This window comes from Helianthus annuus, chromosome 5 (assembly GCF_002127325.2).
Source record: "Helianthus annuus cultivar XRQ/B chromosome 5, HanXRQr2.0-SUNRISE, whole genome shotgun sequence".
Classification (NCBI taxonomy): domain Eukaryota; kingdom Viridiplantae; phylum Streptophyta; class Magnoliopsida; order Asterales; family Asteraceae; genus Helianthus; species Helianthus annuus.
Window position 1 is genome coordinate 90887004 of NC_035437.2, and position 10047 is coordinate 90897050.

The window sequence follows — 10047 nt, forward strand, 5'->3', positions numbered from 1 at the left end:
AGGAAAGCTGATGAACTTGGGAAACATTGGAAGATCACTCTAGGCGATCGCATCATGTTGAAAGTCTCACCCTAGGAGGGTGTGGAATGCTTGGGAAGCACGACGAGCTTAACTGACGTCACAATGGACCATTCAACAGTCTGGGAAGAATCGGTAGTGTAACCTACAAACTCGAGTTACCTGACGAATTAGATAACGTACACGATATCCTTTATGTCTTGAACCTAAAGAAGCATCTGTTCGACGCAACACTTGTGATACCCTTGTTGAGGAACCCACTGTTACAACAGTCGAATTTCAATCGTGAGAGTTCGTTGGAACTCAAGACATGGACCGAAGTTTCCGTGAGAACGCAAAGATCAGGTGAAGCTCTGTTATCCCCGTTTGCTCAAACGGTGGGACCAACTTTTGATACCATTGGTGAATTTCAGGACGAAATTCCATTTCAAGTTGGGGATGATGTGGCACCTGAGGAAAACCGACAGCAATCTTGATTTCTCACTTCACTCCTTTGTGTTTACTTGTCAAATTTCGGGACGAAATTTCTTTCAAGTTGGGGATGATGTGACAACCCGAACCAACCCAAACTTGTACACTTATTAGTATGATAACCATACATAATTAACCCACACACACACTTTATTATTGAGCTAATTATTGTGAAATATTGTGCACACACACACATCCGAAACTCATATTGGGCACATGGGTACACCAAAGTCATGCTTGGGCCGAGCAAAGCCCAAGTGGATCCATTGTGTTTTAAGGGCCGGTTAGTGGAGAATTTATACACATACATGGATTACGTAACATAATTAGCATAGTACATATTCAAACCTTACCCCCACCCCCTCTATTTGTTGTGCGACGGAAGAAGACAAGACCCCCCCTGTTCGAGTTTGCACCTTGATCAATCAGGTTCTGGTTAGTAGTTCTCACTAATTAATTTTCATGTTTGTGTGATAGGGAATGGTTAGATGGTGTTGGTTATGTGTTTATTGTACTGATCATATATATATAGGTCGTGATTCATGATAAGTGTATTAGGTAATTGCTTGACAATAGGGCTTGATAGTCACGAGATTCTGATAATATTAATCTATGGTTAGAGGAAATAATGTGAAGGTGCATGAGGATGATTATTTGTTAGTTGGGATCAAGCTATAGAAATCGGCTGCTTAATATTCTGATTTGTTGAGATTGTTAAATAGCATGTAGGGGTCATGCGCGTCTTACATAACATACATGTTCTTGATGTGCATGAAGTGTGTTATATTTTTAGGTATGTATTTTAAGCCCTTTTACACTTTTTAGCCAAGTTTTAAATTTATAAAACACGATATTTACTAACACTAAACACACATATGGGCAAGTGCACCCATCGTGGACGTAGTATAGTGTTGGTAAGATACCGAGGTCGTCCAAGGACACAAGAGCTTTTAGTACCGGTTTATCCTCAACGTCTAATCAAATCAAAATGTTAGAAAAGATTTTTAAACTAAGAAAATAAAACTGTCTAAAATGCTGAAAATAAAAATAAAAATAAAAACAGATAGACAAGATGAATCACTTGGATCCGACTCGTGTGTTAGTGTAAGCTTTGATTATTTTCGCACTTTTGCACTTGTTTAAGAGATTATCTTAGTTATTGTAGTAGGCCCCTCTTTTGAAGGCGACGTTACCCTCAACCCAGTAGTTTGAGTCAACAAGGATACAATCCTAAAGGGTCGGATTATTGAAAGATAATTAATTAAGTTATTAATGCATAATGTGGTAGGCCCCTCTTTTGAAGGTGACGTTACCCTCAGCTAAGTAGTCTGAGTCAGCAGGGATACAGTCCTAAGTAGCTGGGTTAAAGTTTTAATAGTAGTTTAACTTATGAGGGGATCAAAGAGTTTGGACCCCCGCCATCCAATACCTTTGGGTATTGAAGGAGGTCCTACTAAATTTGACCTAGGTCCTTTGCAGGATCTATACACTGAACAATGGAAAGACTCTTACCAAACCATTCCCTTAACCCCCGACCAGGTAGCCAACATACCTTCATATAGACCGTGGAGATATGAATGGTGAAAATCTTTTATTTTATATAGACAGTAAAATAATGCCAAGACACCACGGACAAATGATGAGGAAGAATCACCTTCAACATAAGAAACTAGTAATTAAAGTCATTAATACAAAACCAATTAAAAAGTGCAAAAGATTAAAAATAAAAAGTATTACACTAAACACTTATCTTCACCAAGTGATGTAAGAGACTTAGGAAAACATGGCCTTTGATTGTCAAGAACTCTTACGATCAATCTTGGATCCCGAGACGACTCACACACTCTATGATGGACAATGGATGATGGTGGTGGATGATGGTGTTATAGTGGTGGTAGGTGGTGGGTGAAGTGTGAGAGAGGTGGTGTGCTAAGTGATGAGTTGCAAGAGCTCCAAACACTCCTATTATAGGCTGAACAGAAGCTCGGGCACGGCCCCGTGTCCATCTGACACTCTCTCTCCTCATTAATTGTAATTCGCAATTACAATAAATGCGCCTGCAGCAAGTTGACCACGCCCCCGTGTCCGCTGGGCACGGCCCCATGGTGCACAGTGGAAGCTTCTATAGGTTTGTCTTTTCTGCTGCTTCTTTGGCACGGCCCCGTGCTCGCTGAGCACGTGGCGTGTTCAGTCTTCTGCTTTCTTAGTTTTGCTTGGGAAGATGCTGTTGAGGGGTCGGGGATTTCACTTTTGTTCATTTTCTTATACTTTTGTTAGATTTAGCTGTCTTTTTGCTTCTTTTGTTAATTTGAGCTCATTTAATCCTGAAAATACAAAAGGAAGACAAAAGCACACTTTTTCCAATATTAGTACTAAAAAAGGGTTAGTTTTATGCCACAATTGATATAATTTATATGTTGCATTTTGCGCATATCAAATACCCCCACACTTGAATCTTTGCTTGTCCTCAAGCAAAACTCCTTACAATGTGGCTTTATTCACTCCAAATGGAATGGGTAGAAGAGAAGAGAAGGTTTTTGGGCTTGTCATAGAGTGTCGGGATTTCCAAGATTCTTTATTGAGGTTTTATTTTTATTTATTACAATCCTATTCGGCATGATTTATTAAGAACGTTTCTTAAGATAAGTTACTTATTAGGGCATAACATACTTTTTTAAAATTCTATTTATATACAAGTTCACATACCTCACGGGGGATCACTCAACACTCGGCCGAAGGTGTATTTTTAGTGAATCACTCGAGAGCGGCATAGAACTTACTCCTACCATAAGCTTGCCAAGCAATCAATCCTCCTCCTTTTTAACTATATACCTTTGCTAAATATCAAGAGGACTTTATGGGTGAAGGGTTAAGCTTGGGCTAAAGGTGGGTGGTTGGGTTAGTGGTTAGTAAAAAGGGCGAAAGGCGTAACAAACGTTGGTTTGAAAGACTTTTTATTTTTTCATATTTTTATTTTATTTTGATGAGTTGTTCAAACAAAGTTATTTTTGATAAACTTTGTTTGTTTATTTGGTTTCATCAAAATATATAAAAATATAGAGTTTTTTTTTATTTTTTTATTTTTTTATTTTTTTATTTTTTTGAAGTCATAAGAGAACCGAACATTGTTACTAAAAAAGGGTTAAAAATAAAAAGGTTTAGGTGGGTAAAACGGGTTATTTTAGGTTAAGAAATGAAAAGGTTTAGGCTCAAAGGGGTTAACTAGGGGGATTTTGGGTAGGTGGTAAAAAAAATGAAAAATAATGGTGTAGAATGAAAAAGGGTTAGTCCTAATGCCTCCATCATTTACTTACTCGGGTTTAAGTTGGTAAGGACCGGGAATGTATTGTTGTGGCAAGTTCTAGAGTCGTACGAACCAAGCAGCTATTTACACAAGAAACGAAAAATGAGCATTTAGTGAAAAGATATATATTTGTATGCTCGTTAAAGGCTCAAAACTCACTTTTGTGGGAAAAGGGTTTTTTTTTATGTGATCAAGTATATATAATCAAATTTTAACTAAGTTTGTCATGCCTTTTCATAATTTTCTTATATTGGTTCTTTTTATCACGACGCTATCGGTTGTAAATTTGTAAAAATATAACCTTGTTAAGACTTGAATTCCCAACTTAAACTTAGACAAGTAAAAAAAAAAAAAGAAAATTTTTGGAAAAAATTTGGGGTGATTAGCGGTTCCAATTAGAGTTTTGTGTAAGGCTTGTAATTAGGACTTGCAAAATTGAAGGTTTTAGCATCCCCCACACACTTAAATTACACATTGTCCTCAATGTGTCCCAAAAATAAGTTTTTAGGTTGATTGAATGTGTAAAATGGTGTTAAAGGCAAAATTTTATGTTACTGGCAGTCTGGACACGGCCCCGTGTTCAGGTGCCAGCGACAAAAATTTAAGAAAAGTAACAGAAGTCTGGGCACGGGGGCATGTCCAGTGAACACGGCCCCGTGTCCAGTTACCTGAACTGGGCGATTTGCTGCAGACTGTGCAGCACGGGGCCGTGTTGGGCAGACACGGCCCATGCTGAGCCTACTGTAATGGAGAGATTGTTGTCGGGTTGCTCTGTTTTAGTGCATGGGGCGATGTTTCTCGTTTCCCTTGTTATCCTTTACCATCCAGAGTGTGTTTTATTTCTGCAAATTAAAATTAAACTAAAAGATTAAACTAAACTAAGGATAGTTCTGCGGAATGCCTCCGTGGTGCGCCACGTTTATAAGGGTCCTTGGCTAGACCCAAGGTGAGGTTATATGTTTTCCGAGCGGGATGTTTTGCATCCCATGTTGCACCGTCGGAGAGCATCATCCAAACTCGAATCAATAACCTTCATGTAATTGACCGGGTCATCGTCCTCTATTCTTTTCCCAACCCCGAACTTCACTTCCTTATCCCCATATTTTAAAGTGAGTGTTCCGTCATTCATGACTACCACTGCTTGTGCGGTGGCTAGAAATGGTCTCCCTAGTATGAGGGGGACTTCGGTGTCTTCTTCCATATCAAGTATGACAAAGTCGGCCGGGTAGACGAAATTGTCGACTTTGACTAGTAGATTTTCAGCGACACCCTGCGGGAATTTGAAGGATCGATCAGCAAGTTGTATACTCATCTTTGTAGGACTCGTTTTTCCCAGGCCGAGTCGTTTGAACATTGATGCGGGCATGAGGTTAATGCTAGCCCCAAGGTCGGCTAGTGCATTACGAATGGGGGAATCCCCGATCGAGCAAGGAATTGTGAAGCTTCCGGGATCAATTTCTTTTGGGGAAGCTTGTTGAGTACGAGGGCGGAGCATTCTTCGCCTAAGTTAACTAATTGCAATGATTCAATTTTCCTTTTATGAGTGAGGAAGTCCCTCATGAATTTTGAGTATTTAGGCATTTGGGTTAGGACGTCAATGAAAGGAATGTTGACATGCAATTGTTTTAGTAGACTTTCGAATTTTGCGAATTGCTCATTGGTCTTTTGACGGATTAACCTACCGGGGTACGGAACCGGATGAGCCTTGGTGGGCTCTGGTGATGGAGGAGAAACCTTCTCTTGTTGGGGCGGTGTTGCGGTCTCCTTAGTAGGCGGTGGGCCTTCCGCGGGACCCACGGTATGGTTCCGTAGCGTTATGAGATGAACTTGTGCCTTTGGGTTTGTTTCGGTATTACTTGGTAACGCGCCTTGCGGTCTCTCAGAGAAATTTTGGGCTAGTTGATTTATTTGTTTTTCGATGTTTTGTATACTAGCTTGTTGATTTCTGAAATTTGATTCTAATTGTAGAAACCTATCCGAGTTTTTCTTTTCAGTGTCAGAGATGAGGCGAGATATAGTATCTTCAAGCCTTTCTCGTCCACCTTGTTGTTGAGGGAAATTTTGTGACTCATTTCTTGGTTGTTGAAAGTTTGTTCGTTGATTTAGGCTTTGTTGGTTACTACTATTGTCGGGTTCTCTCCAACCAAGGTTAGGGTGGTTACGCCATCCTTGGTTGTAGGTGCCCGTTGGAGGACCCGACGGCCTTGGTCTATTATCAATGTAGTTTACCGGTTCTGGTTGATCATCTGTTTCTTTGATACAACTCCAATTTTCATGTGGCCCACCACACCCTTCACAAGCCATAACCGAGACTGTTTTTGCCATTTCTAACTTTTTAATTTTAGAAGAAAGGGCCTCGATTTGGGCTTGTAAAGAAGTGCTTTCATCAACCTTATGGCGCCCGGGGTAATAGATTTATTGCCTCGGGGAGTGTGCCGCTGGAAATTGGTTTGAGCAATTTCCTCAATTTGATTATATATTTCATGCGGGCGGCGATTACCTAAAAGTCCCCCGGAGCTAGAGTCAATTGTCTGTCTAGTATGTGGCAACAATCCATTATAGAAGGTGGATACTTGTTGCCACACCACAAGACCGTGATGGGGACACTTTTGTAAGCTAGCTCCTTGAACCTTTCCCAAGTTTCATATAAGGATTCCCCCTCCTCTTGCGAGTATGTATTAATTTCAGTCATTAGTTTAGCCGTTTTAGCGGGAGGGAAATACTTATATAGAAATTTTTGGGCTAGTTCATCCCAGGTGTTTACTGAACCAACTGGGAGGGCGTTAAGCCAAGCTTTTGCTTGGTCTTTTAGTGAAAATGGAAACATTCGAAGGCGGATGGCGTCATTTGATGCTCCATTGATCCGAAAGGTATCACATATTTCTAAGAAATTAGTAATATGTAGATGGGGATCCTCGTCCGCAAGCCCATGAAAGGTTGCAGAGTTTTGAAGCATCTGTATCAAATGTGGCTGAAGTTCGAAGTTGTTGGCTTCGACATTCAGTGCATTGATAGTGGCGCCGAGATTACCTACGGTGGGTCGTAGGTAATCCATGAGGGTACGTTGGTCCGCCATTGGAATTGGGTCCCCCGAAACATTCTCTTGGTTTTTAGCTTTTAGTCTTCTTCTGAGAAAGCGTTCGGGTTCTTCTAGAGGTTCTTTTATGTCTTTATTAGAACTGGAGCTCATACACTACGTAGAGGTGGCGTCTGGTTCCAAGTCCTGCAACAAAAACAAAAAAGAATGTTGGTCAGAAAGTTCACCACGGCCCCGTGTTCAGTGAACACGGCCCGTGGTCGGAGTTACAGTGATTGTTTTCCGGATCCCTGTTACTGGGAAGTCGGACACGGCCCCGTGTTGCACCGACACAGCCCCGTGCTCAGCCTTCTGTAACACAGAAAATTAAAAACTGCCAGTAACACTGCTGGGCACGGCCCGTGTCCGACCAGGCACGGCCCGTGCTGAGCTCTGCAGAAGCTGAAAAATTAAGAAAATCCTAAAAAAATAAAAAGAAAATAAAAAAAAATGATTAGGCCGTTGATTCCTAACTTTCTTAAGATCCTTGTGTCCCCGGCAGCGGCGCCAAAAACTTGATGTGCGTGAAGTGTGTTATATTTTTAGGTATGTATTTTAAGCCCTTTTACACTTTTTAGCCAAGTTTTAAATTTATAAAACACGATATTTACTAACACTAAACACACAAATGGGCAAGTGCACCCATCGTGGACGTAGTATAGTGTTGGTAAGATACCGAGGTCGTCCAAGGACACAAGAGCTTTTAGTACCGGTTTATCCTCAACGTCTAATCAAATCAAAATGTTAGAAAAGATTTTTAAACTAAGAAAACAAAACTATCTAAAATGCTGAAAATAAAAATAAAAATTAAAACAGATAGACAAGATGAATCACTTGGATCCGACTCGTGTGTTAGTGTAACCTTTGATTATTTTCGCACTTTTGCACTTGTTTAAGAGATTATCTTAGTTATTGTAGTAGGCCCCTCTTTTGAAGGCGACGTTACCCTCAACCCAGTAATTTGAGTCAGCAAGGATACAATCCTAAAGGGTCGGATTATTGAAAGATAATTAATTAAGTTATTAATGCATAATGTGGTAGGCCCCTCTTTTGAAGGTGACGTTACCCTCAGTTAAGTAGTCTGAGTCAGCAGGGATACAGTCCTAAGTAGCTGGGTTAAAGTTTTAATAGTAGTTTAACTTATGAGGGGATCAAAGAGTTTGGACCCCCGCCATCCAATACCTTTGGGTATTGAAGGAGGTCCTACTAAATTTGACCCAGGTCCTTTGTAGGATCTATACACTGAATAATGGCAAGACTCTTACCAAATCGTTCCCTTAACCCCCGACCAGGTAGCCAACATACCTCCATATAGACCGTGGAGATATGAATGGTGAAAATCTTTTATTTTATATAGACAGTAAAATAATGCCAAGACACCATGGACAAACGATGAGGAAGAATCACCTTCAACATAAGAAACTAGTAATTAAAGTCATTAATACAAAACCAATTAAAAAGTGCAAAAGATTAAAAATAAAAAGTATTACACTAAACACTTGTCTTCACCAAGTGATGTAAGAGACTTAGGCAAACATGGCCTTTGATTGTCAAGAACTCTTACGATCAATCTTGGATCCCGAGACGACTCACACACTCTATGATGGACAATGGATGATGGTGGTGGATGAAGGTGTTATGGTGGTGGTAGGTGGTGGGTGAAGTGTGAGAGAGGTGGTGTGCCAAGGGATGAGTTGCAAGAGCTCCAAACACTCCTATTTATAGGTTGAACAGAAGCTCGGGCACGGCCCCGTGCCCGCTGGGCACGGCCCCGTGTCCATCTGACACTCTCTCTCCTCATTAATTGTAATTTGCAATTACAATAAATGCGCCTGCAGCAAGTTGACCACGCCCCCGTGTCCGCTGGGCACGGCCCCGTGGTGGGCAGTGGAAGCTTCTATAGGTTTGTCTTTTCTGCTGCTTCTTTGGAACGGCCCCGTGCTCGCTGAGCACGGGGCGTGTTCAGTCTTCTGCTTTCTTAGTTTTGCTTGGGAAGATGCTGTTGAGGGGTCGGGCATTCCACTTTTGTTCCTTTTCTTATACTTATGTTAGATTTAGCTGTCTTTTTGCTTCTTTTGTTAATTTGAGCTCATTTAATCCTGAAAATACAAAAGGAAGACAAAAGCACACTTTTTCTAATATTAGTACTAAAAAAAGGTTAGTTTTATGCCACAATTGATATAATTTATATGTTGCATTTTGCGCATATCAGTTCTCAAGAATGATTAGGGTAGCAATTGTTGTTAAGGGTTAGAGTTGTAGAGATTAGCATGGTTATATGTTTATAAAGATAATATGTTATATGTTAAATCTGAGTAATTGGAATATTGAATAGGTTTATTAACATTAACATTAATTGCTGCATGATGCTTCTTAGGAGGCAAGGAAATTAGATATTATATGTAACAATCGGAATTGCTGAATGGCCTTGATAATTAGCGGACACTTATTTGCATGAATCATAAAATAAGGATTTGGTAAACTCACAATACACTCACATGCAAGGCCCTCATAAGTACTAGGTTACTGACAACATTAAATGAAACTTTCACTTTGTTTGATGAACACATGGGCGGCCATTCTTCATTCGATTTATCAAGCTTTATCCATCATTTGACATTAATTCTATTGGACCGCTACTCTACTGTTACATCAAGATTATTATGAATCACCTAATATACATCACAACATTAGTAATTGTGATATACATACATGTTTTATCTTTGGGCCAAGCACAATTAGGAGATCAACCATCATTTGTACACATCTATTAATTGGGCCGCATAGTGTAGAGTTCTTCAGTCGAGCCTAATTATGTAGACATATTAATTGGGCCGTATTGGGCCAACCCTTGTTTTACATGGGGCCGATCTATAGGGTTCACATCAGAAGGGTTTGTTTATATATTCATGAAATGTGTTGTCTAAATTGTGTATCGTTAAATTGTATGTTGCACGCTTTCGGGTATCAACGGATTAATTATTGCATGATTGGTGCATATGAGGTTATGTGACGGATTGACTTATGAGCCAAGTGTATGCTAGAGATTAATTGATTTACTGTTATGGCTTGAACTTCACGTGTGTGCTATATGTACAGTAGTTGTGTAATTTGTGTACAAGGAATATGAGAATTAATTATGTATGTGAGATGCAATCTATGTGCACATGAATCTGAC

At 40.1% G+C, this 10047-nt stretch overlaps 1 non-coding gene across 1 annotated transcript; it reads left to right on the top strand.

The window, feature by feature from the left end:
- Positions 1-6382: 6382 nt before the first annotated feature.
- Positions 6383-6491, top strand: LOC118492798. The gene has a single exon (XR_004894800.1). It is a non-coding gene; the product is annotated as a small nucleolar RNA R71 (small nucleolar RNA).
- Positions 6492-10047: the final 3556 nt, after the last annotated feature.